Raw genomic sequence first — 27,689 nt, 5'->3', positions numbered from 1 at the left:
TTCAGTAACATCCTAAAAAAAGAACAAAAAAGGAATTCCCTGGTAGTCCAGTGGTTAAGACTCAGAGCTTTCACTGCTGTGGGACCAGGTTCAATCCCCGGTCGGCGAACTAACATGCCACAAGCCACGCGGCAGGACCAAAAAAAAAAAGAAAAAAAAAATCAATAACATCCTGAGGTGAGACACCAGAAAGTGCGTGCCTTAAGATTAAGAACTACACTATGGCTGACTCTAGATCTACCCTAACAAAGACTAAAACCAAACCCTGACAAAATTTGGAGGGGATACAAAGTTTGAAAGTTGAGTCCACCAAATAAGAGGAGCTTGAAAAACACTGTGGAATTTCCATACATTTTAACTACCAAAGTACAAACTTAAGCTGACACAGTTTAAGATGATGGGCCAATAATTTAAAAGATCAACACTTTCCAGACAAAGATACAAGAATCTAAAGTATTTAAATTGTGTCATCAACAATATCCATAAAGAGAATTAAAACAAATTAGTAGACATGCAAATAAACAGGAGAGTGTGACTCATAGTAAAGAATAAAACGTCTATAGCAACTGACCCACTGATGGTCCAGACTTCACATTCAGCAGATAAAGACTTTAAAGCAGCCATTATAAAAATGTTCAAAGAACCAAAAGAAGATGTCCTTAAAGAATTAAAGTAAAGCCTGGCCTTAATGAGTGAAGGAGAAAGAACCTTAGCAGATAAAGTGAAAGTATAAAAATGGAATTTTTAGACATGAAAAGTACAGTAATTGGAAGGAATAATTTACTAAATGGGCTTAATATCAGATTGTAGATGGCAGATGGCAGAATAATGAGTCAGCGATCTTGAAGACAAAACAATAGATGTTATCCAATCTGAAAGATGGAGGGAAAAAAATTGACAAAAATGAAAAAAGCCTCACAGGCTTGTGGAATACTGAGAGATACACTGTACTTATAACTAGAATCCCAGGAATAGAAGAGAGTAGTAATAGAGCAGAAAGAATATAAAAGTAATGGTCAAAAATTTCCCAAATAAGATAGAAAATATTAACTTATGGACCCGAATATCTCAAAAAGCCCCAAGCAAAGCCACTAAAAATAAATCAAAATTGGTCACATCGTAATCAAATTACCGAAGCAAAAATAGAGACAATCTTGAGCACAGCTATAACAGGGAATGCCATTGCATATAGTGAACAATGGTAAGAATGCCTACTGGCTTCTCATCAAAAGTAGTGGAGACCAGAAGACTGTGAAACAGCATTTTTAAAGTATTTAAAAGGAAAAAAAAACTTGTCAACCTGTCTATCTCCAACAAAAATATTGTTTAAGAATGAGGGTAAAATAAAGACATTTTCAGATGAATAAAAACGAATATTATTTGTCATCAGCTGACTTGTAATACAAGAAATGCTAAATGATTCTCATCAAGCTGAAGGGAAATGATACCAGATGGAAAACAGCATCTAAGAAAAGAAAGAAGAATATCAGAAATTACAGACATGAAATAATAGGTTTTACTTTTCTTATCAAATACAATTAAAACACAACTGACTGATTAAAGTAAAAGTAATAATACCATAAGATGAGGTTTATAATGTGTGTAGAAGTAATAAGTACGCCACCAGTAGCAGAAGTGGTAAGAGGTGAGTAAATGGGATTAGGTTGTTGTGAGATTATTATACTTGTGAAGTGTGCAGAGGGAAGTGGCAGGTGTTAGTGAGAAGTGTGAAGTAGGAATGTGACGGGTCAGCACTTTCAAACTATTACAATAGCCTCACAGTTGTATCCATTTTTTAACTTCACCCATCCTTTGCATCTACCTTTTACATTCCTGCCACAAGGACCAGCTTCATAACCGTGTGATCAGTGCAGTTGCAGAGGGCTCCATGTTCAGAAATGCTCCGCAGTTGCTGTCTTAAATTTAAAAAGTGATTTTATCTTAAAAATTGTGTTTTGTAAGTTAAGTCAGATGAGACGTTGGAGCGTGCACCAGAGGCTTGGAGTCCTGGCTTGCATGAGGTCTCATATCCTGCCACCTCCCAGGACCGGTTCTCTCCCACCCTCTGGCACCCTAGGCCCTGCTAGGTCTGTCCTCTCTGCCTGGGCCCTGCTGTCCTCTGCTCTGAACAGGAACCTGGGCGCAGGTATGGGGAGAGTTGGAGTTGGCTGTGCACGCCCCAGGGCATCTTGGGATGGGGCTTGGTGGTAGCCATGCCCACTCCAGGCTAGCAGCACAATGGCGCGTCTAGTGGGTGGCCAGCCTGGGTCTGCATCTTGGTTGGGGGAAGCCACTTGCCCACTCACCCCCAATCCGAGTACCAAGCACAGCCCAATGCAGAGGTTTAAAGATCTTTGAGAGTCACTTGTCTGCCATGGGTTGGTAAGACGCCTAAGTGGACTTCTCCAGAACACTCCCCCATCTAGGGTGCAGTGCATAGGTCCAGTGGCTGGTGGGAGGGGCCAGCCGGCAGCAGTCAGGCCTGAGCGAGTGTGTGAGCACGTCCCATGTCGTGGGGCAAGGCCTCTGGGCACCTGTGAGGGTACGCCCTCCCCTTGCTGGTGCCCAGGAGCGCTCCTTCAGCTAGTTCCAGGTCTGGGAGCACTCTCTCTTTCTCCTTCCAGACTTCCTGGAGCTGGCTTGTGTTTTTCTCTGATATCTGCATTTAAAACTTAGCATCAACAACTCAACCACAAGGTTGAGGATGAGAGGAAACTCATAAACAAATGATTACCCCACCACCTATATCAGAAAGAACCCAGGGTTTAGTGTAAAAAATAAGAAATGACAGAATTATTTTTTCCAGGATCAATCCCCAAAAGACTAATTTCCATACTACTGAAACACCTAATCATCTCTGTCGTCTATGTGTACTTTTCTTCCGGTGAAATTTTCATTATGTTTAGCTTTGTCCAACCACCCCCTGGCATATGTTATATTCTCTCATTCCTGACTCTAATAACGAAAGCAAAATAGAGCTATGAAGATAAGATGGATATGCAAAACGTGATAAAATATGCCCATGATTCAAGAAATGGCACTTCCTATATCACCTCATTGAGGAACCTCCCTGATCTCCCCAGTCAGACAAAGCTCGCTCAGTACTTCTATTACATGTACTCTATCTATACTTCTGTTATGGTGTTTCACAATAAGTCCAAATGTTGGACTTCTATGCATGACTTATCTCAACAACTAAACTACCAGCAGGCACCGTGTGTAAATCACTTGAGGATTCCTCTTTACTTGTCCTCAATCACCTTAACACATCACCTTTCAATAAATATAACTGTATTCTGAAGGTTACTATACATTAGTTGTCAAGCTAACACAAATTAAACAACAGGGAGATACTGTTTTTCACTCATTCGATTGTCAAAAAAATATAATGATACATCTTTTCCTGGTGAGGAGGCAGGATAAAGAACACTGATGAATTGCTGTTCAACTATAAATTACTAGTCTTCCTAGAAACAATTCTGTAATACCTATTAAAGTTAAAAATTCACATACCCTTTAGCCTGATGATTCCATTTCAGGAAATCTATCTCATAGAAATAAAGCCACCATACTCATATAGATATATCTATTGTAGCAAATTATTCGGTGTAAAAAAACTGATGTGATATATTGTAAAAGTGATCAAATCCTTCCATTAAGAGGTAGATTCTATTTCTCTATTCCTTTAATCTGGATTGACCATGCGACTTGTTTGGCCAATAAGACATTAGCCAATATGATACAAACAAGCTTCAAAAGTGCCTGTGCACTGAAACTTGATTGTTTGCTTTCTTGGAAGCTTAAGCCTGCCACGTGAATTAACCTAGCCAGAATGCTGGTGACAAGAGACGTGTGCACTTGTCAGTCCCGTCACTGTGGCCAACAGCTTGCCAACTGTCAGCGATATGATTGAGGCCATCCTGAACATCCAACCTTCTGTAATGTGCCAGTACATCACAGAAATAAGAGTGAGTTCAGCAGAGATGAGCTGAGTTGACCCAGATGAGAAAAACTTCCCAGTCAATCCATAGCATCATAGGAATTGGTAAATGATTGCTGTTTAAGCCACTAAATTTGGGAGAGTGGTTAGTAACACAGCAAGAGCTAACTGATCTATTTTTTAAAAAAGCTAACATATAACTGGCAACAATATGAGCCCATCAGTAGGGGAACACTTGAATAACTAGTGGCATATTATGAGACATTATGCGGCCACTAAGAAAAATAAGTTAGATATGCATCTGTTAGTCATCTTTTGTTTCAGTTTCCAACTAGGTTGTGAGCTCTTGGAGGACAGGAAGCTTGTCTCTCTCTACCTTCGCTGATTTCCTCCACAGCACAGTGGGAGCTCAAGTATTTGCTGATTGATTTGATTGCTCATTGGCTCCATTTTTTAAAGTAAAACAAGCAGCCTTTAGTTGGAAGAGTTATTCTACTGGTATAGTCTCGAGAATGGACCATCTGGTGGAATGAGGTCTGTATGTCTGCTTATTAAAGCTATAAGAGCTGAACTGGCAAAAGTCCCAATGTAATGGACAATCACGTGATCCACCAGAGCTGGCTTCGTGAGCAGGTTATCAGTGTAGCCATACACTGCCCTGTGCTCAGAAGGACCTTGCGCTTGGGGATTGAAGCTGTTTGGCTGCAGTCTTGAAATTCGTTATTTTTTAAAATTAATTTTTATCGGAGTACAGTTGATTTACAACGTTGTGTTAGTTTCTGCTGTATAGCAAAGTGAATCAGCCACACATATACCTATATCCACTCTTTTTGAAATTCTTAATAATCTTACCTTTGACATTGTGTTCTGTAAGTGAACTCGGATGGCACAGTGGAGTCTCAGCTCACTTGTGGTCCCACCATTCCAGCTGGCCAAGATGGGTTCTCAGCCATGGGGTCTGGGTCCAGAGTAATGATGTAGCCAGCTCTACGTGAATTGTATTAGGAAACTGCAGAGGAAAGAAAAGATATATTGTTTCCATACAAACAGAAAAGCCTGGCATTGTGTGAAGTAACAGTGTAGCTACCTTCTGCTTGTGGTGAGAGAAATGAAATTAGTCTAAGATGGCACATTTGACAATGAAGAATATAGAAGAATGTTTGCTGGACCTGACACTGGCTCTTGCTACCTGTTTGTCTATCTTTTTTCCCCTCCAAAGAATCAGCTTTTGCTTTTGTTAATATTCTCTATGATTTTGGTGTCAGTTTATTCATTTTTGCTCTTGTCCTTCTGTTAATTTTTTCTCTGTTATTTGATTTTCCTCGGTTGTTCTCCTATTTGGATCAAATACTTGATCTATATATAGCTAGGTGCTTTATTAACAAGAACAGTTCTGTAAGTTGCCTAGCCTGACACTATCTTTAACCAATTTTCTGGAAAAGGTGGAGAGAGTTCCACAACTCTACAATGATAACTGAACTTCAATTTGGAAACAGATTTATGTAGAAAAAAACCAGTTTAACCCAAAATATGGAGTGACTGCTTCACAGCAATCAAATGCTGTTACAATGCATCCTACTCTGAATCCGTGAGCACTGCTCCGTGGTTAGGTCTGTTGTCTCTTTGTTACTTGGGACCACGCCATGTGCCCTGCTCACTGCCAGAAGGGAGAGTAGTGCTGGTGGTTAAGTAAGTGGTAAGGACAGGATTGTTGCTGATAACACGCATGAACCTGAACAAGCAGCTGAGAGAAACTCACAGACACCTGCTCGTCAACTCGGTGCTCAGTGCAGGCTAGGAGTGCACAGTATGAACTGAAGTATCAGGCAGGCCTGGTTTGATTCCATTTCTTTCAATTACTAGCTGAGTTACCTGCTGGCACTTTCCTTACTCACTACAAATCTCCCCTTTCTTGTTGTAAAATAGAGGTAATAACACTTTTCACTTACAGTTATTTGAGTTTTAAATGAAATGAGTCACTTTCTCTGAGAAGCCTTCCCTAACACAATCAACTGTAATTTTTCCTTGTTGCACACGATTATTTTCCTTTAGAGCACTTATCTCAATTTGTATGTATACATTCATTCATATATTTATAGATTAATTTGCTGAATATTTGCCTATCTTGCTAGACTGTTAAATTGGTGAGTACAGAGACAATATCTATTTTGTCCCTCACTTTATACCTGCACTGAGCAAAGTATCTGCCACCTAATAGTTGCTCAATAAATATTTGTAGAATGGACAACAAAATGCTCAGCACAGTGCTATGTGTTTAATATATAAAGTAGCCAACTCAAGAACCGAAATAAATACAAAAAGGGAACAATAATTTCTTTTTTTTTTAACTTATTTGACATAGGTGGCCTTGACCTACTCCCTCAGCCAATTCTTTGTCAATTTAAGCACTCTTAAGTCTCAGCAGCATTCAGTGTCAGGCTTACATTATTTCATTGCTCACTCATTTACTCAGAAACTCCTTTTGCTGAATTTCCCCTAACGGACACTTTCATAACACTGCGAGATCCATGGCTTCTGGTCTCTGGGAGAAGTCTCCCTTAAGGAGGAGGACTGGCCCTTGCACAGACCCAATATTCGTCCATTTTTCCTGGCTCTTTTGCTACTTCTATATACTGAAGGGCTATCTGTCATAAAGTGCTTCTGACTGACTCACTTCTGAGTGAATTACTCTGTTTTGAAAAAAAAGTCTATACTGAAACATGTTCAACCTAATTAATCCATACCACAAGTAAAAAATAGAACGCTCAGTTTTTATTTTTTTCACCCCTCCCCCGCCGCTGCCACACACACTCACACGCACACACAGAGACACACAGACACACAATATAAACCTCTGTGTAACAAGACGACAAAGCCCAGATTCTGGCTCTCAAGTATTCTAAGTAATATTAAGTGCATTCAAATTCTTGTGCAAGAAAGGAGTGTGGCCAGTGCCCTAGTAGCAGTATGGACTAGTACCAGCTTGATTTTAACTGATGGCCCAGAGACAAAATCTCCTTTATGTAGGTAGCAATTTCCTGGGGCATGAATAGATATCTAATTTATATTTACTTTGCCCTAACATCTCAGTGTCAATTCCCCTGCTTTCTGAACCCAGTACCTGAGTTTAGATATGCAGAAAACAAATCAATGAAAATGACTCTTTAAATTTCCCTCCATATATTTGATATTTCCCATGTGTCATTTCATTGCATCTTATCATTTATCAGAATCAGACTTGACTTTGAAAATGCTAAATCCCTGTGTTGTCTACGTCTAATGATATAGTTTACAAAACTTTCTAAAGGAAAATAGGGTCGATTGGTATAGCAATTATGCATAGCAAAGTATATGCTCGTTAATATGAATTACTATATTTTGTGAACTCATACTTTGAATATTTTTATTTTTCCCAAATTTCAGACATATAAAATTTCACATATTTATATCTTATAAAATGGAAGTAAACAAGTAGTTCAGCATATAAATCTCAGTATCTGCTTGTGGGTTCATTCCCTCCATGGGCCTGGGAAAGCGATAAGGCAGGATGACTGAAATATGAGCAGACAACGGTACCATTTTTTTGCACTTATTTTTCAAACTTCTCTGCAAGGACATCTTTGTTTGGTTCATACATTTCAGGTATGTTCTTTTTTTAGTGTCTCAGCTATAGAAAGAATTCTCAGGGTCTGAGTAATGAGTAGCTGTGTGGTTTGTCAGATAATGTCACTTTAGAAACTAGGATCTCTACATGACAATATGTAGCTCCTACCTGGATTCCTGACAGTCGTTTCTTTTTGGAATTATTTGGAAATGAAAGGAAAGCTTTAGAGGAAAGGGTGAGTGAGAAACCTGATGCAAACATGAAGATAGGCTCGAACAGCAAACACCCCGAAGCCACGCTGTACCACTGATGACAGGGTCAGCACCATCTCGCACCGGGTCGACTATAACAGCTGCCAAACTGGTACCCTTGACTTTAGCCTCCACACCAGTAAGTCTTTCTTAAATATTTTACTGTTCCTCTTATATTACCATTATGCTCAAAAACCTTTAAAAGTAATAATAGTTACCATGTTTTAGGGCTTTGGCCTCGTTGTATTTAATAGTTTATTTCTAATCCTCACGGTAACACTGCAGGGGAACAAGTATGACACCCGTTTTATGTTATGCAAATGATGTGGCATTAATTAATCACAATCCTGTTAAAATATGTCAGATCATATCCACGCCTCTGCTCAACACTCTCCAATGGCTTCCCTTCTCACGTACAGTCAAGGCCAAAGTCCTTACCATAAGGCCTTACCTTATCCGATCCCCACCACTTCTCAGACCTCATCTTCTAGCCCCTCACTCTTTGGTGAGGGTTCCCTTGTCACCTATCCTGCACAACATTCCATAGCTCCTTCCCTGATTCATGTCTTACCCTTAGCACTTACCCCTCTCTACGGTACGAACAACATTACTGATCACTGCCATCTTATGTATTGTATGTCTTCCTCCACTAAATTGTCAGCACCATGAGAACAGGGATTTTTGTCCTTTTGTTCACTACCGTATTCCCAGCTCCTAGCATATGGCTGGCATTTACTAAATATCTGCTAAATAAAGTAAATTTCATTCCTTTACATTTTAAAATTATGAACTACATCATCTACACTCAGAGCCTATATACTGGTAGATACAGTTGACAGACGACTAAGGAAATTACCAATACTTTACATGTCACCCGTGTACTCCTGCTCCACGGTGTCCACCTTTATCTCCCAGATTTGCCTTTATGAATTGAAAACAACACTCTTCTGTGTTTCTTAGAGTTTATCACTTATGTATGTATCTCTTAACAACATATTATATAGTTTTACCAGTTTTTGACCTTACTATAAATGAACTAATATGTATGTATTCTTCTGAAACTTGCCTTTTCACTCAACATGCTTCATGTGTTAGTGGACATTTAGGATGTTCCCACATCTTAGCTATTGTGAATAATGCTGCAATGAACATAGGAGTGCAGATATCTCTTTGAGGTACTGATTTCATCTCCTTTGGATATATACACAGAAGTGCAATTGCTGGATCATAGCATAGTTGTATTTTTTTTTAAACGTCTTTATTGGAGTATAATTGCTTTACGGTGGTGTGTTAGTCTCTGCTTTATAACAAAGTGAATCAGCTATATGTATACATATATCCCCATATCCTCTCCCTCTTGAGCCTCCCTCCCACCCTCCCTATCCCACCCCTCTAGGTGGTCACAAAGCACCGAGCTGATCTCCCTGTGCTATGCGGCTGCTTCCCACTAGCTATCTATTTTACATTTGGTAGTGTATATATGTCCATGCCACTCTCTCACTTCATCCCAGCTTACCCTTTCCCCTCCCCGTGTCCTCAAGTCCATTCTCTACATCTGCATCTTTATTCCTGTCCTGCCCCTAGGTTCTTCAGAACCTTTTTTTTTTTCTTAGATGCCATATATATGTGTTGTAGTTCTATTTTTAATTTTGTAAGGAACCTCCATATGGTTTTCCATAGTGGCCACAGCAGCTTACAATCTCACCAAAAGTGCGCCAGAGTTCCCAGTTCTCCACAGCTTCGCCAGCACTTATCTCTTGTTTTTTTAACTGAAGTATAATTGATGTACAATATTGCATTAGTTTTTGGTGTACAGCATAGTGATTCAGGGTTTTTTTTGCAGATTATATTCCATTATAGGTTATTTCAAGATATTGACTATAATTCCCTGTGCTATACAGTAAAATCCTTGTTGCTTATCTATTTTAGATATAGTAGTTTGTATCTCTTAATCCCATACTCCTAATTTGTCCCTTATTCTAAGGTGTGAGGTGATATCTCATTGTGATTTTGATTTGCATTTCCCTGATGATTAGTGATGTAGAGCAACTTTTCATGTGCCTGTTGGCCATTTGCATGTCTTCTTTGGAAAAATGTCTATTCGAGTCCTCTGCCTATTTTTTAATCAGATTGTTTAGGTTTTTTTGTTTGTGCGTTGGTTTTAAGCTGTATGAAGAACACACACTTTTTACCCCTTTCTCCTGAGGTCCCATTTAATCCAGAATCATAAAGATAACTAGAGGAGGCCACTAGCAAAAAGAGATTTCAACAACTGTCTAGAAGATATTCTAGAGTAGATGGGAGAGGAATGACTGATGAATGAGACAGAGGAAGTTGTAGTTCACAGCTGTGGAGGAAATTGCAGAATCACTGAGAGACACTTTTAGTACTAATAAGTCAGTAAAGAGAAATGTGACCTCAAAAAACTGAAGCTTATTAAATCTCCACCACCAAACACCAGGGATTTATCGCTCAGGGAAACAAACAAGGAAACAAAGTGATAAGGGTCTTTCCTAAAGAAGTTAAATGCTGTGTATTGAGGGTACTAGGGCAGCTAGTGTAGCAATTAGCACCTCCAAAATAATGCGGCTTCGGTGAGTCACCTTGTGAAATAGTCTTCTCTCCTTAAAGCAAAATCTGTGAGTGAACGAGCTTCTTGCATGTGCAAAGCTTCTGGTCACCTTTTATATTGCTAAATCTTAAAATATGAAGGACAAACAATAACTAGGTTTTTGAGGACAGTCAGCAATGTGAAAAACAAGACCCAGAGAAGCAAGAACAATCAAAGACCTAAAAAGAGCTCTTAGCAAAGAATAGAAGAAAAAGTTGTGGCGATTTCACACAATTTAGACAAGTAGAAAAAGAAACAAATATATAAGGGAAATAAGAGACATGGAGAATTGATCCAAGAGTTCCACTATGTGAATATTTGGAGTTTCAAAAAGGCATTGAAAAATTATATAGAGAGCAAACTAGATGCTAGAAGATGCAATGATGTGACACCTTCAAAATTCTAAGGGAAAAGAATCTGCATTCTAGAATTCTTTTCGTAAATTACCAATCAGGTTTGAGTACAGAATAAAGATCTTTTCAAATATGCAAGGGCCCAAATATTCCCTCACTCATTCCTCCTTAAAATATTATTTATTTGTGTGATCCAGAAAAATGAGGCAGTCCCCTAAGAAGGAAGAATATAGAGTCTAGGAAATAGTGGTCAGACTAGGACCCTGGTGATGGAAGTTGGCCTATGATACAGTCATCATCCAGCGTGCATGATGTTCAGGGGCAGGATGCACAATGTTGAGCAGTAGATGCAGAGGCACAGATTGATGGTCAATAGTCTGATGTCAATTTGATTACTGTTCCTTTGTAGTAGAACTTTTTCCCCCTTGCTCTTCCTTTCGGAAGTTCTAGGATCTTCTGTGTCTGTATTATATATTTTACTATGGTGCATCTGGATGAGTTTTATTGTTGTTATTGTGCTCATGATGTTCATTACAGGGCATCTGACAACTTGTGTCCTTTAGTTCCTGGGCTCTTTCTCTGGGAGACAGTTTGCCTTCAGGAAGTATGCATTCTCTGGTCCTCAATGCTGTAAAGTTTATAGGGGCTGACCTGCTACAAGAGAAACCTATGACTTTCCAGTGGTGCCTAGGGTTGGGGGAATAGATTCAAATTAAGGATGCAATATTAACAAGTCTACTTGACTGACAGATGTAAAGTCATGCTCTCCAACATAAAGTTGGTATTTTTACCTCTGTTTGCCTGACTTGTGTTTTCTCCCTTAGCACGTTCTGATCTTAGATGTGGTAGAGGGGTATTTTTTTAAATTTATTTTTTATTGAAGTATAGTTGAATTACAATGTTGTGTTAATTACTGGTGTACAGCAAAGTGACTCAGTTATGCATATATATACATTCTTTTTCATATTCTTTTCCATTATGGTTTATCACAGGATATTGAATGTAGTTCCCTGTGCTATACAGTAGGACCTTGTTATTTATCTATTCTATATATACCAGTTTGCATCTGCTAATCCCAGACTCCCAATCCAACCCTCTCCCACCACCCTCCCCCTTGGCAACCACCTATTTTTTATTGACCTCATTCAACTCCAAGATTTCCCAGAATTCCTATCACACATAATTGGGAAACCACAGTAATATGTTACTAAAACCTATAAAGCTCTCTGTCACAGCCTGGTCTCTTGCTAATCTTCCCACCTTCTCAGCTAACTCTATCGTATAGCTACACTGAACTATTTGCACTTCTTCAAATATGTCATGCCTTATCTCAATGTTGAACTTTGCATACTCTATTCCCTCTGTTTGGAGCACTCTTCCAACTTCCTCCTCACCTCTCTAAAAACTTGTCCTCCAGAAAGTCTTTCCTGATATCTCATAGAACCCTGTATATTCCTCAGCACAGTATTTATCATATTGCATTGTAATTTGATACCCCTTTTCCCATTAGACAGTAAGCTTCCTGAAGATGTTGATAGTGGCTTATTCTTCTCTACATATACCACATTATCTAACACAGTGCTTGGCACACAGCAGGTGCTCAATAAATGTTTGTTGGAGGGATAAACCTTTTGCATGTAGTTCAAGATAAAGAGTCTAATTTGCCCTCAATAAAAATAGAATCTTAAAAGGAAAAGCAGGGTCATTTCCTTCAGTTGCCTCATATAAATGTAACCATTGGCATAACCCACTTTCATCCTTCCCATATACACAGTCAGAGAGTCATAAGACAGGCAGATTGATCTAAGAGGCAGCAGACTGACCAGTCTAAGGGGATTGATCTGAAAGGTGGCAGAGATCAAACTATAGTTGGAAATGGAACTTTAGATAATGTCACTGGTCTGATATCTGGATCCTGAGAGCTGTGGTCCTGAAATGTAGGGGTGAGGGAGCTCCTTAGGTATTAAGAACCGTGTACTTTCTATAGCCCTACAGGGCTCATTGTTAGAAGAAGAAGGAGGAGAAGGAGGAGAGGAAGGAGAGGAAGAGGAAGGAGAGGAAGTGGAAGGAGAGGAAGTGGAAGGAGAGGAAGAAGAAGAAGAGGAAGGAGAGGAAGAAGAGGAAGAGGCAGGAGAAGAAGAAGAGGAAGAAGGAGGGGGGGGTGGAGGGGAAAAAGGAGGAGGAGGAGGAGAAAGTAGTGGAGGGAGAGTTTCCTCCGTTTCCAATGGCAGAGCTATCATTAGGTGCTTTGTTTCAATAAATGAAGGTTATCTTCATGATCCTCTCACCTCTTTCCTCCTGTTCTTACAGTTGGAGCCCAATACCTTCATGCTCCCCTAGCCCTCCACTAGGGAAAATCACCCAGGTTGATACTCCACAAAGTACAGCAGGCCACAAAACTACCTTCTTCCTCCTCTCAACCCAAATCTCCATCCTTACAGAGCAGGGGTTAAGAGGAAGGAAGTTTTCACATTTTCAAGGAAGATACATGTTAACGCAATGGAGTCTATAACTGGTAGGATTTCTTGCAGTGAAAAATTTGAGGGTGTGTGTGAAATTTTAGATTTAGGCATCAGCTACACGGTGTGACTATGAATCTGTCATTGGGTCTCTTTTTTTTTTTTTAAGTTTCAAATTAATTATTTATTTATTTTTGGCTGTGTCGGGTCTTCGTTTCTGTGCGAGGGCTTTCTCTAGTTGCGGCGAGCGGGGGCCACTCTTCATCGCGGTGCGCAGGCCTCTCACTGTCGTGGCCTCTCTTGTTGCAGAGCACAGGCTCCAGATGCGCAGGCTCAGTAATTGTGGCTCACGGGCCTAGTTGCTCTGCAGCATGTGGGATCTTCCCAGACCAGGGCCCGAACCCGTGTCTCCTGCATTGGCAGGCAGATTCTCAACCACTGCGCCACCAAGGAAGCCCCTGGGTCTCTTCTTAAAGTGATTTCTTTATTAAACACTGTCTTCCCTCCTTCCATTTGTGAACCTACAGCTTGTCTAAAAGTTTCTATTTTTTTACATTGACAGCAACAGTTGGGATAACTGTGGCAAACTACATATATGAATCATTTATGACTCAGATGCTGCTACGTCAGGGATTGCTTATCTTTCTATTTAAGATTGTTCTCAAGTTTTCTCTTTGAATGTTGATCTTGAAGGGTTTGTTAAGAGGTAGACTCCTATGGAAAATAATACTAATGGCAAACCACATTTATATATTGTGTCTCAGTTTCTAAAACAATTCTCACATGCATCGACTTTGAGCCTTCAGTGAGCCTGAGAAATGGGTTGAACAGTATTATAACAAATCCTTTCCAATTGAGGAAACAGAAGTTCAGAGTTTGGATGGCTTGTAGAAGGTTCTCTGCTGTTAATAAAGGAACAAAGCTAGTAGGTTAGAATCCATGTTTCTCAGTCCTGGATTGAGCTCTTTCTACCACATCATTCTGCCTCAAAAACAAAGTTAAGGTTAAGCAGATATCTGGATAACTTTAAGCTCTGGATTTAAGAAACATAGCCCAATTATTGGTTGTTAAAGAGAACATATGATAAAAATATTTTACACTATAGTCAGGTATAGATATATGCTACATCAGGTGAGGACAAGTGAATGAAGATGATATATCTCTTATTTCTTCACTGAGGATAGAAGAGTTATCATCTGTCCTCTGGATGAACTAACCCTATGAGGAGAAGTTCTATTCATAGAACCATGACTAAGTTGCCACTGCTCATTTGTTGTAATGGTAGCTTACCCAAATTACACAAAAATCCTTCAGAGGAAATTGAGTTTTGCATGTTGAACTTGTAAAGACTATGCATATGGTGACAGTAACATCAGAGGAGTCATAAAAATAATATATTTATTAATCTGAGGGAAGCACAAGTTACTAAGTTCATCTTCATGCTGTTACAAATTCCTAGGGAACACTAACAGTTAAAGAGTTAATGTTAACTTAGGAAAATATAAATTGAGCCAAAACTATCTGGATATAAACTACATATAACTATGAAAGTTGGAGAAGAGAATCAAAGACAAGTTCTTTTAGATGGATTTAGGACAAAAGCAGATCATTCAATACAGAAACATTGGGAAAAGACAAGGGAAAAGAGTCTTTAAAATATCCTACAGCTATAAATCCAAGTAAGTTATGCTTTTTTGTTCAATGAAAAATGAATGTCTTCTGTCAGATACCAGTTTATTTTTGTGTTGCTATATATGCCTATTTTTTAAAAGTATAGTAGTACCCTGTTATAAACAGTATTATTGCATGGGTTTAGATAGGGTTTAGGCCCAATCATTTCTTCCAAATACGAGAGTTTGAAGCTGCAGCAGGGGGTGTGGTAGAAAATAATCCTGAACTATAAGTCAGAACACCTGAGTTCTCTTTCTTGTTCTGAAGCCTACTAGCTTTGACTGGTGTGCTTTAAAAGCCCATCATTTCACTGTGCCTATTCCCTTTTCTTAGAGAATGTGCCTTGCCTTTAGCATAAAGCGAGCAGCCACTTCCCGTATGACCCTGTACCCCCTAGCTACAGCTGAGTGATACAGGGATGAAAACCTGTCTCAAGCTTGGGCAATCAGCCTTTCTTTTCTGGAAAGCTGATCATGTAGACCTGGGGCCCAGGGCTGCCATTTGCTGGAGGCAGGCATGCTGGCCATATGCAAATGGATAAGTGAGCAGTAAAGAATGAAGCAGAGATGTAGAGAGAAACACACATAGCGTGTGTGTGTGTGTGTGTGTGTGTGTGTGACTAAGAGAGAGACAGTAAGAGCAAGAGAATGAGTGAGATAGAGATGGAGATGGAGACAGAGACAGAAACAGAGATAAAAATCCAGATAGAGATTAGTTGCTCTGATGGAGGGAAAAGAGGGTGTGTCAAAGCATAGACAGGCTGTAAAAAATTCCACCTGGAAATGACGCATCTGCTCATATTTCATTGGTCAAAACAAGTTATGTGACTACACATAAACTCAAGAGGTCAGGGCAGTACAATCTTTCCATGTGCCAAGAAGGAGAAAGAGCCTAAACATCTGTGATCAGTGCTAATGACGACCATATTCAGGTACCATCATAGGAGTCCAAGGAAAAATCAAATGAGGTAATGTATGAAAGCAGGTCTTTTGTAACTTTAAAGTGGCATTTAGATGTAAGAGATGGTTATAACTACATGGTGCAGGTCTGTAATTTAACTGGCATACATCTGGAGTTCATTAGACCCATCAAATTTCAAAAATCAATTCGAGGCAGAGAGTAATATAGGTGCGATGGGATGCATATTTTTTTAATCTTTGTTCCTGCTTTCCTTACCGGTGTACAAAGCATATCTAGGCCAGAATAACTAAAATTGTTCTCTGGTTCTGCAACTCCATGCTGAGAAAGAAGTAGAATTCTTTCAGCTGAATAATGCAGAGTGAAAGTGCTAAGAGTAGTTTGATGTTGGGCATGTTAAATATCTGATTGTTTTGTAAATACTCCACTCTGAAGGCAGATGAAAGTAACAGCTTCTTTTCACACTTTCCCTTTTTATTCCTCAGAATAGAAAATTCCCCTTTTTCTAATACACTAAGCAGTCCTTCAAGTGTCCAAGGAGCAGAATGCTTGATTACCCTTTTCACAGGCAAGAGGAAAAATCAGTGGGTCTAAGTGGCTGCAAAAGAGAGAAATGAGTTGGAGTAGTTTCAGAAGGAAGAGGTTTCTCTCCGACGGAGAAGGGTTAGTCAAATGGGGTAAGCGGAGAGAAGAGAAAAAAGACCTCGTGTCCATTAGGAAACTTGGAATGAGTTGAATGATATACAGGAGACAGTCTTTATTCTATGGATGTCAAATGATTTGAAATATACAGTTAAACCAAAAGTAGAGGACACTTTTATGTTCTGTGGACTCAGGCATTTGTGTATTATCTGACAGACAATTTGGTTAAGGTCTGCTTTACTCTATATTTTTACTCTTAGGGGTTAAATTCTGATCCTACATACGTTTGACAAATTAATTTTTCTAAATAAGGATTTTAGGTAAATTAATTACGATCTAATTACCAGCTTTTATCATCTTCATAACAGAGGTAATTTTATCATCAAAAAAGCAGGAAAGACTAATGAACAACTAGCCCTCTCTATCTCCCTTATAGACAGCAGAAAACAGAAAATGTTTTTAATAATTCGTATTAATTTGGGGAAAATGTGATTCTGGAAAGTTGGAAAGCTGGAGACAGAGATATTGTTCAGAGTCATGCGGGCACTCACTCTGAGGATATGGCCTCACTGATGCCAGGAGACCCCAGTATTTTGTAAACATTACCTTAAATGGAATAATACTGAACATTGTTGTAATTCTTCTAGAATGGTTATGTAAACCTCAAAAGGGATATGGCATATCAAAAAAATTAAACCTCTTGGATCCAACAGGCATTGCTGTTGCAGACACAGCTAGTTAGTTACCTACTCAACATCCATTTTCCACTTCTTCCTTACCAACAGAACTCACATTTTGTTTGCATTGACAACTTCCCCAGCCATTCACCATACCAAAAATGCTCATCTTCCTAGCCTCTCTTGCAGCTAAGAGTGGCTATGTGACCTAGTTCTGGAAAATGAGATATAATCAAAAGTCATGACTCCTCTGTTAGAGTGGAGAAATATTAGAAGCCAGAAAATAAGCAAAGTCCTGGCCAAGATTTGCTTACTGTGGGTCTACTGGGTCCATGAACCCATCTACTGGTCATTTCCCTGGTCCCATATGTATAATTGGATTGGCATACTTGGAAGTTGGAATAACACACACACTGGAACCTTGGCCTGCAGGGTTAGAGCTGCCCTGACCCCGACCCAGATGAAGGTAGTAAATTTAAACCAATATCACATTCTGGGAGTGGGAGAAATTGGTACCACAGTAAGGAAGGAGCTGAAGGATGCAGAGGTTGTAGTTTCCATCATATCTCCATTTAATTCAGCAGTCTGGTCCCTGGAGAAAAGGAATCGATCCTAGATGGTGACCACAGAGTACCATAAACTCAAGCAAGTGGTAGCTCAAATCACAGCCACAGTGGCAGATATGCTCATTAGAGGAGATTAAGATGGTCTCAGGTACGTGACATGTGGCTGCAGATTTGGCAAATTCTTTCTTTTCTACTCAATCAAAGAGGATCAAAACTAGTTCATATTCTCAAGGATGGAAATCAATATACATTGATAGTTTTGCCCTTGGGTTATGAAAAATGTCTGACCCTTGGATATAAAGTAATCTGAAGGAATCTGGACAACCTGCGCATCCTGTAGAATATCACATTGACCCTTTAAATCAATGAGTTCATGCTAATTGGACTGTAGCAGTATGAAATGGTGAAGCTGCTGGAGACCTTGGTAAGACACATGCTTCCTACACAGGAAGTAGGAGATAAATGCTAAAAGATTCAGGAGTCTGCCAGATCACTATAGTTTTTAGGAGCCCAGCTATCAGTGGAGTGCTGGGACCTTCTCATCAAAGGAAAAGACCAATTTTTGCACTTGCTCCACTGCAAAGAAAGAAGCATTTGTGCCTGGTGGGCCTCTTTAGGTTATGCAAGTTGCGTATTTCACACCTTGCAATACTGCTCCAGCCCATATACCAGGTAAAAAGTAAAGCTATCAGCTTTGAGTGGGGCATAGAGCAAGAAAGAGCTTTGCAGCAGGTCAAGGTACAAGCAGCCCTGCTGCTTGAGCCATATGACTCTGCAGCCTCTATGATTTTACAGATATTGGGGAGGGGGAAGAAGAAGTTACACTGAGTTTGTGGAAAGCTTGGAGGGAGAATCATAACATGAGCCCCTGGAGTTCTGGAGTAAGGCCACGCCATACGCATTAGAGAATTAAAACCTTTTGAAAAACAACTCTTGTTATGGTACTGTATACTGGTAGAGTCAGAGATTATCTAACTGTAGGACACCAAGTGACCGTGCATCTGGAATTCCCCACTATGAGTTGGGTTCTGTCAGATCAATCAGTTGTAAGGTCTGGTGAGCCCAGAAATAAGCCATCATAAGATGGAAGTGCTACATCTGAGACTGAGTGCAAGGAAAACCAGAGGGTACCAGCAAGCTGAATGAAGTAGTAGCCCAGATCCCAGTGTCATCTACCACATTTGCACCATCTCCTCTCCCTTAGCCATGCCTATGGCCATACTGGGAGTCCCATGTGATCAACTGATGCTGGACTTTTGAGAAATCCCAAGCTTGGTTTAAAGATGGGTCAGCTTGGGGCTTCCCTGGTGGCGCAGTGGTTGAGAATCTGCCTGCCAATGCAGGGGACACGGGTTCGAGCCCTGGTCTGGGAAGATCCCACATGCCGCGTAGCAACTAGGCCCGTGGGCCACAACTACTGAGCATGCGCGTCTGGAGCCTGTGCTCCGCAGCAAGAGAGGCCACGACAATGAGAGGCCCACGCACCGCGATGAAGAGTGGCCCCCGCTTGCTACAACTAGAGAAAGCCCTTGCACAGAAATGAAGACCCAACACAGCCATAAATAAATAAATAAACAAATACTTTAAAAAAAAGATGGGTCAGCTTGGTAGATGAGCATAAAACCAAAAATGGATAGCAATTGCATTATAACCTCATTCAAGGGAGGCCAGGATAGACAATGAGGGAAAATTCTCCCAATGGGTGGAGTTTCAGGCGGTACACCTTACTGTCCACCTTTTGCGGAAGGAGAAGTGTTTAGGGGTTGGAACATATGTACAGGCTCATGAGCAGTGGCAAATGGCTTGTCTGGCTGGTAGGGGCCTGAAAAGAAAAAGGATCGAAAGGTCTGGGAGAAGGAACTCTGGAGTAAAGCCACGTGGATAGACATCAGAGTGGGCACAACCTGTGAAGGTCTTTGTTTCATACTTTAACGCTAACCAGAGAGCACCTACTATGGGAGAGGGACTGAGCAACCAAATTGTTAAGATGTCTTGATCAGTTGATGTTAGCTAACCTTTGACACCAGCTACCCCAAAACTGCATGCCAGACATACGGAGGCAGAAATTGAGGCTAGACATGAGCCCAGCATCATGGACTTCCATTTATCAAGGCTGATGTAGCTTCGGGTGTCAAATGCCCAACTGGCCAGCAATAGAGGCCAGCACTGCCCTTCCAATATGCTATCTTTCCTTGAGGATATCAATTGGCCATGAGTGTGGCCAATCGGTCCCTTTGTATCCTAGAAGGGCAGTGGTTTGTTCTCAGAAACAGGTAGGTATCCCAGGTATGAGATTAGCTTTCTTGTCTGCAGGGCTTCAGCCAGCACCACTATCTGAAGGCTTATAAAAGGATCCACCGAAATAGGATCCCACATAACGTATCATCAGAAAAGAGAGCCCAATTTGCAGGAAAAGGAGTATGGGAGTAGGCTCCAAACCACGAGTTGCACTGGTTGTTTCACATATTGTATCACACAGAAATTGCCAGCCTGATAGCATGTCAGTAGGCCTGCTGAAGTCCCAGCTGTAGTGCTACCTTGAAGGCGATATTCTGAAAGCATGGGATTCCCTTTTTTAGGATGCAGTGTATGAATAAAATCAAAGACTTATATATGGTTCTGTGACATACTAGGATGAAGACGTGGTCTGGGAAACAATGGATACAAAAGCAGGAGTGCCCCCACTTACTATTCCTCCCTGTCACCTAATGGGAGACCTTGTGTTTCTTGTCCCTGGAACTATGAGCTCAACAGAGTTAGAGTAGAAGTCCTTGTCACCAAAGGAAGCCTGCTTTTACCAGGGCACACAGTGGAGGTAACACTGAATTATAAGCTACAACTACCAGTAGAGCACCTGGGGCTCCTTGTGTTCTGGGACCACAAGCGAGAAAAGAAGTTACCATCTTGGCAGGAGTCATTCACTCTAATCAGCAGGAAGAGGTAGGGCTGTTGCTACGCAATGGAAACAGGGTGAACACTTATGGGACACAGGTGATCAACTTGGGCATCTCTCGATTCCCCTGTTTGCCCATTGTAACTCCCAATGTGCAAGAGCAGCAACCCCAGCCTGAGAAAGATATGGTGATCAGGGGCTTAGGTTATACGATGAGGGTCAAGATTATGCCATCAGGAAAGCCACCAAGACCAGCACGTGTGGTAGCTGGAGATAAGAGGAATCTATTTAGATTAGACAGTGGAGAAAAAAAAAGTGAGTATCAATTGCAACTCTGAAACTAACCGCAGTGGCAGGTGCTGTGGTTGGCTCCACTGACTTCCTTTTTCTAAGTTTCTCCTCAGGAAGGAAAAACCCACCACGTGGTTGAGGGAGCTGCTCACTCATATGAAGCGAGTGGACGATGGTGAACACAGAGATGCTCAGCCTAAATCCCCCTTCAAGGAAGGACTTGCTGCCCAGCTCCTTCTGGGCCTGCTTCAGCTGAGCCACCTCACCCACGATGAGGCATTTCTTTGGTGGCACACATTCGATGACTGAACAAGGTGACAGTAGAAGAGCCTGGGCATTCCAGACCAACCAGAGATACCCCTGTCAGGGAATTTTCACTCCAGAGCTCCTCATCGGGTTGGCTGGGGCTTTGCTGGACCTGCTGTTCAACTTCTTCCTCTGCACAATCCCACTTTCTCCCCTTTCCTTCCAAAAGTGCTAAGCCTAGACATCACTCGCAATAGATACTGTCTCATAGTATGCTTCTGTAGAGCTGTGTGTGTGTGCTGTGTGTGTGTGTGTGTGTGGTGTGTGTGTGTGTGTGTGTACGTTAGATTTTGATGTCCTACAAGGGTAAGCTGAGTCTCTTCCCCTTGATTTGCTGTGGAGTCTCATGGATGGACACATATTCCTCAAACACTATATTAAAGGATGATGGAAAGGAGCATCTCTCAGACCTGTTGCAAGGGCCTATTAGCAGTAACATGACTTCTCATATGGCTTCCAGAATGGCACATTCTACTTCCTACATGTTTGCAAGTAGATGCAGCTTACAGGATGTTTGATTTCTATATAGCCAGTCATTTGGATGGAATAGGAGAGTGGTTAAAAGAGCAAACTTTGGAGTCAGACATATGTGGGTTCCTCTCATGGTTCATCACTCACTAGTTGTGTGACTGTGGGCAGACTACTTGACTTCTGAGACTCAGTTTCCTCATCTGTACAATGGCTGTTCTATTAATACCTACCTCCGAGGTTGTTAAAGAGATAAATTGCAGCAGTGACTTGTGGTCTTTACCGAAGCCAGAGCCTGTGCACTCATTTATTTTCTTATTTATCCTACACTAATTGAACTTACTGTATGTGGAGACACTGTGCTAGGCAAGTGGAAAACAGATAAATGAATGAAATACAAGATCTTGTCCTTCAACATGCTATGTTCTAAAGGAGAAAAACAAACACGCAAATAGATTCTTACAATACCACGTGGTAAGTACAACAATGGGTGTTGGTACAGGATTCTTTAGCAGCACAGATAAAGGGCATCTCCTTCAGATTAGTTGTTGAATTGAGGATTCCTGTAGGTTATAGTTATATTAAGTTTTTAAAGATAAATAGGAAGTAGTTGGATGGAGGAAGGGTTCTATTGTGAGTTCCAGACAGATGGAGAAATACATGCTCAGTCATAGAAGATTAAACAGAAAGCAAGAATAGGGAGCATCACACAGTTCAACAAGGGAAGGGATGAGATATGAGGCAGAAGACAACAACGAAGGCCAGACAATCTAGAACTTTGTTAGCCAGATTAAGGACTTTATCCTGAGGCACTAAGGAGATATTGAGGAGTTTTAGCAAGAGACTGATCAGATTTGTCTATCAGTGGCCTTCCAAGTATGGTCCAAGATTTTGCAGCAAAAGTTATCACCTGGGAGCGTTCAGAAGTGCAAATTCTCGGGCCCTAACCTGGACCTGCTGATGCAGAGCCTCTGGGAGTGGGCCCAGCAATGTGTTTTAACAAGCCCTCCCGGCCATTCTGATGCACACTCAATTTTGAGAACCACTGATCTATGACTCTAGCTGCAATAGAAAAAATGGGTTGTCGGAGGTGGGAGGGGACAAGACTGGATGTGGGGAGAATGGTTAAGAAGTTACTATGATAATTCAGTTCAGAAATGATATGGGTGCTGAAGATTCCACTCCTGAAAATCAGATCATCCTTTATCAATCTTGCTTTTTAAAAAAAATCAGTTCCCAGAACTTTCAGTGTTTCCAGCCCTATTTCCGGACTGGTTTCACTCTTCTTGTACATTTTCCCTAAAACACCATAACTACTGCTGAAGAGAACACACATTGGACTTAATCCTATAGCCTAGTGCTTCTGAAAACTCTTAGCATGATATAAAGGGCTTTCACAATCTGGCTTCATTCCCTACTACTCTATGCAAACTCTTTTCTTATGATGCTATTCTCCCTGCTTGGATGCTGCCTTAGTCTGGTGGAGCTGCCACAGACTATATAATATCATAGACAGGGCAGCTTAAACAACAGAAATTTATTTCTCACAGTGCTGGAAGCTGGAAGTTTGAGATCAAAGTACCAGCATGGTTGGGTTCTGGTGAGGAATCTCTTCCTTCTCTCTGTGGGAGAGAGTGCTGGTGACTCTTCCTCTTCTTATTAAGGTACCAGTTCTGTTGGGTTAGGGCTTCATACTTTTGACCTTATTTAACCTTAATCACCTCCTTAAAGACCCTCTCTTCAATATAGTCACATTGGGCAGGGGGAGTTAGGGCTTCAACATATGAATTTGGGGAGGACACGATTTAGTCCATAGCAAATGCTAATCCTTCACTTCTCAACTGGCAAACTTCTATCCCCCCTTCAAAATTCAGCACACATCTCTTCTGTTTGTATACTGTTATTGGTGTCATACCCTTGATGATAGGAAAGGATTAGCCTTTTTAAAAAATGTTTATTTATTTATTTATTTCCTTATTAGTCATCCATTTTATACACATCAGTGTATACATGTCAATCCCAATCTCCCAATTCATCCCACCACCACACCCACACCCCTGCCGCTTCCCCCCTTGGTGTCCATACGTTTTTTTCTCTACTTCTGTGTCACAAGTTCTGCTCTGCAAACTGGTTCATCTGTACCATCTTCTAGGTTCCACATATATGCGTTAATATACGATATTTTTCTCTTTCTGACTTACTTCACTCTGTATGACAGTCTCTAGATGCATCCACGTCTCTACAAAAGACTCAAGTTCATTCCTTTTTATGGCTGAGTAATATTCCATAGTATATATGTGCCACATCTTCTTTAACCATTCACCTATTGATGGGCATTTAGGTTGCTTCCATGACCTGGCTATTGTAAATAGTGCTGCAATGAACATTGGGGTGCATGTGTCTTTTTGAATTATGGTTTTCTCTGGGTATATGCCCAGTAGTGGGATTGCTGGGTCATATGTTAGTTCTATTTTTAGTTTTTTAAGGAACCTCCATAATGTTCCCCATAGTGGCTGTATCAATTTACATTCCCACCAACAGTGCAAGAGGGTTCCCTTTTCTCCACACCCTCTCCAGCATTTATTGTTTCTAGATTTTTTGATGATGGCCATTCTGACCGGTGTGAGAGGATATCTCATTGTAGTTTTGATTTGCACTTCTCTAATGATTAATGATGTTGAGCATTCTTTCATGTGTCTGTTGGCAATCTGTATATCTTCTTTGGAGAAATGTCTATTTAGGTCTTCTGCCCATTTTTGGATTGGGTTTTTTTTTGATATTGAGCTGCATGAGTTGCTTGTATGTTTTGAAGATTAATCCTTTGTCAGTTGCTTCATTTGCAAATATTTTCTCCCATTCTGAGGGTTGTCTTTTCGTCTTGTTTATGGTTTCCTTTGCTGTGCAAAAGCTTTTAAGTTTCATTGGGTCCCATTTGTTTATTTTTGTTTTTATTTCCATTACTCTAGGAGATGGATCAGAAAATATCTTGGTGTGATTTATGTCAAAGAGTGTTCTTCCTATGTTTTCCTCTAAGAGTTTTATAGTGCTCGGTCTTACATTTAGGTCTCTAATCCATTTTGAGTTTATTTTTGTGTATGGTGTTAGGGAGTGTTCTTATTTCATTCTTTTACATGTAGCTCTCCAGTTTCCCCAGCACCACTTATTGAAGAGACTGTCTTCTCTCCACTTTATATCCTTGCCTCCTTTGTCATAGATTAGTTGACCATAGGTGCGTGGGTTTATCTCTGGGCTTTCTATCCTGTTCCATTGATCTATATTTCTGTTTTTGTGCCAGGACCATATTGTCTTGATTACTATAGCTTTGTAGTATAGTCTGAAGTCAGGGAGCCTGATTCCTCCAGCTCCGTTTTTTTCCCTCAGGACTGCTTTGGCTATTTGGGGTCTTTTGTGTTTCCATACAAATTTTAAGATTTTTTGTTCTAGTTCTGTAAAAAATGCCATTGGTAATTTGATAGGGGTTGCATTGAATCTGTAGATTGCTTTCGGTAGTATAGTCATTTTCACAACATTGATTCTTCCAATCCAAGATCATGGTATATATCTCGCCATCTGTTGGTATCATTAATTTCTTTCATCAGTGTCTTATAGTTTTCTGCATACAGGTCTTTTGTCTCCCTAGGTAGGTTTATTCCTAGGTATTTATTCTTTTTGTTGCAATGGTAAATGGGAGTGTTTCCTTAATTTCTCTTTCAGATTTTTCATCATTAGTGTATAGGAATGCAAGAGGTTTCTGTGCATTAATTTTGTATCCTGCAACTTTACCAAATTCATTGATTAGCTCTAGTAGTTTTCTGGTGGCATCTTTAGGATTCTCTATGTATTGTATCATGTCATCTGCAAACAGTGACAGTTTTACTTCTTCTTTTCCAATTTGGATTCCTTTTATTTCTTTTTCTTCTCTGATTGCCATGGCTAGGACTTCCAAAACTATGTTGAATAATACTGGTGAGAGTGGACATCCTTGTCTCGTTCCTGATCTTAGAGGAAATGCTTTCAGTTTTTCACCATTGAGAATGATGTTTGCTGTTGGTTTGTCATATATGGCCATTATTATGTTGAAGTAGGTTCCCTCTATGCCTACTTTCTGGAGAGTTTTTATCATAAATGGGTGTTGAATTTTGTCAAAAGCTTTTTCTGCATCTATTGAGATGATCATATGGTTTTTATTCTTCAATTTGTTAATATAGTGTATCACATTGATTGATTTGCGTATATTGAAGAATCCTTGCATCCCTGGGATAAATCCCACTTGATCTTGGTGTATGATCCTTTTAATGTGTTGTTGGATTCTGTCTGCTAGTATTTTGTTGAGGATTTTTGCATCTATATTCATCAGTGATACTGGTCTGTAATTTTCTTTTTTTGCAGTGTCTTTGTCTGGTTTTGGTATCAGGGTGATGTTGGCCTCACAGAATGAGTTTGGGAGTTTCCTTCCTCTGCAGTTTTTTGGAAGAGTTTGCGAAGGATATGTGTTAGCTCTTCTCTAAATGTTTGATAGAATTCACCTGTGAAGCCATCTGGTCCTGGACTTTTGTTTGTTGGAAGATGTTTAATCAGTTTCAATTTCATTACTTGTGATTGGTCTGTTCATATTTTCTATTTCTTCCTGGTTCAGTCTTGGAAGATTATACTGTTCTAAGAATTTGTCCATTTCTTCCAGGTTGTCCATTTTATTGGCATAGAGTTGCTTGTAGTAGTGTCTTAGGATGCTTTGTGTTTCTGCCGTGTCTGTTGTAACTTCTCCTTTTTCATTTCTAATTTTATTGATTTGAGTCCTCTCCCTCTTTTTCTTGATGAGTCTGCCTAATGGTTTATCAATTTTGTTTATCTTCTCAAAGAACCAGCTTTTAGTTATATTGATCTTTGCTATTGTTTTCTTTGTTTCTATTTCATTTATTTCTGCTCTGATCTTTATGATTTCTTTCCTTCTGCTAACTGTGGGTTTTGTTTGTTCCTCTTTCTCTAGTTCCTTCAGGTGTAAGGTTAGATTGTGTATTTGAGATTTTTCTTGTTTATTGAGGTAGGCTTGTACAGCTATAAACTTCCCTTTTAGAACTGCTTTTGCTGCATCCCATAGGTTTTGGATCATCGTGTTTTCATTGTCATTTGTCTCTAGGTATTTTTTGATTTCCTCTTTGATTGGTTATTTAGTAACGTATTGTTTAGCCTCCATGTGTTTGTTACATTTTTTCCCCTGTAATGCATTTCTAATCTCATAGCGTTGTGGTCAGAAGAGATGCTTGATATGATTTCAATTTTCTTAAATTTACTGAGGCTTGATTTGTGACCCAAGATGTGATCTATCCTGGAGAATGTTCCATGCGCACTTGAGAAGAAAGTGTAATCTGCTGTTTTTGGATGGAATGTCCTATAAATATCAATTAAATCTATCTGGTCTATTGTGTCATTTAAAGCTTGTGTTTCCTTATTAATTTTCTGTTTGGATGATCTGTCCATGGGTGTAAGTGAGGTGTTAAAGTCCCCCACTATTATTGTGCTGCTGTCGATTTCCTCTTTTAGAGCTGTTAGCAGTTGCCTTATGTATTGAGGTGCTCCTATGTTGGGTGCATATATATTTATAATTGTTATATCTTCTTCTTGGATTGATCCCTTGATCATTATGTAGTGTCCTTCCTTGTCTCTTGTAACATTCTTTATTTTAAAGTCTATTTTATCTGATATGTGTATTGCTACTCCAGCTTTCTTTTGATTTCCATTTGCATAGAATATCTTTTTCCATCCCCTCACTTTCAGTCTGTATGTGTCCCTAGGTCTGAAGTGGGTCTCTTTTAGACAGCATATATATGGGTCTTGTTTTTTTTTTAAACTTTGGGTTTATTTATTTATTTATTTATTTATGGCTGTGTTGGGTCTTCGTTTCTGTGTGAGGGCTTCCTCTAGTTGCGGAAAGTGGGGGCCACTCTTCATCGTGGTGCGTCGGCCTCTCATTATCGCGGCATCTCTTGTTGCAGAGCACGGGCTCCAGACGCGCAGGCTCAGTAATTGTGGCTCACGGGC

The 27,689-nt window shown here is 40.2% G+C and overlaps 2 long non-coding RNA genes across 2 annotated transcripts in view; both read right to left on the bottom strand.

Annotated features, from left to right (window-relative positions):
- LOC309652052 overlaps positions 1–27,689 on the bottom strand; it is an 877,231-nt gene that overhangs the window by 460,029 nt on the left and 389,513 nt on the right. The window lies entirely within an intron of this gene.
- On the bottom strand, positions 9,249–23,387 carry LOC309652048. The gene is made up of 2 exons (XR_014258541.1): positions 19,275–23,387; positions 9,249–18,963 (listed from the first exon to the last, which is right to left on the bottom strand). It is a non-coding gene; the product is annotated as an uncharacterized lncRNA (long non-coding RNA).

The sequence above is a fragment of the Balaenoptera physalus genome (assembly GCF_965194825.1).
Source record: "Balaenoptera physalus genome assembly, chromosome: X".
NCBI classification, from domain to species: Eukaryota; Metazoa; Chordata; class Mammalia; order Artiodactyla; family Balaenopteridae; genus Balaenoptera; species Balaenoptera physalus.
Note: the sequence above shows the minus strand (reverse complement) of the source record. Positions and strands in the feature narration are given on the sequence as shown.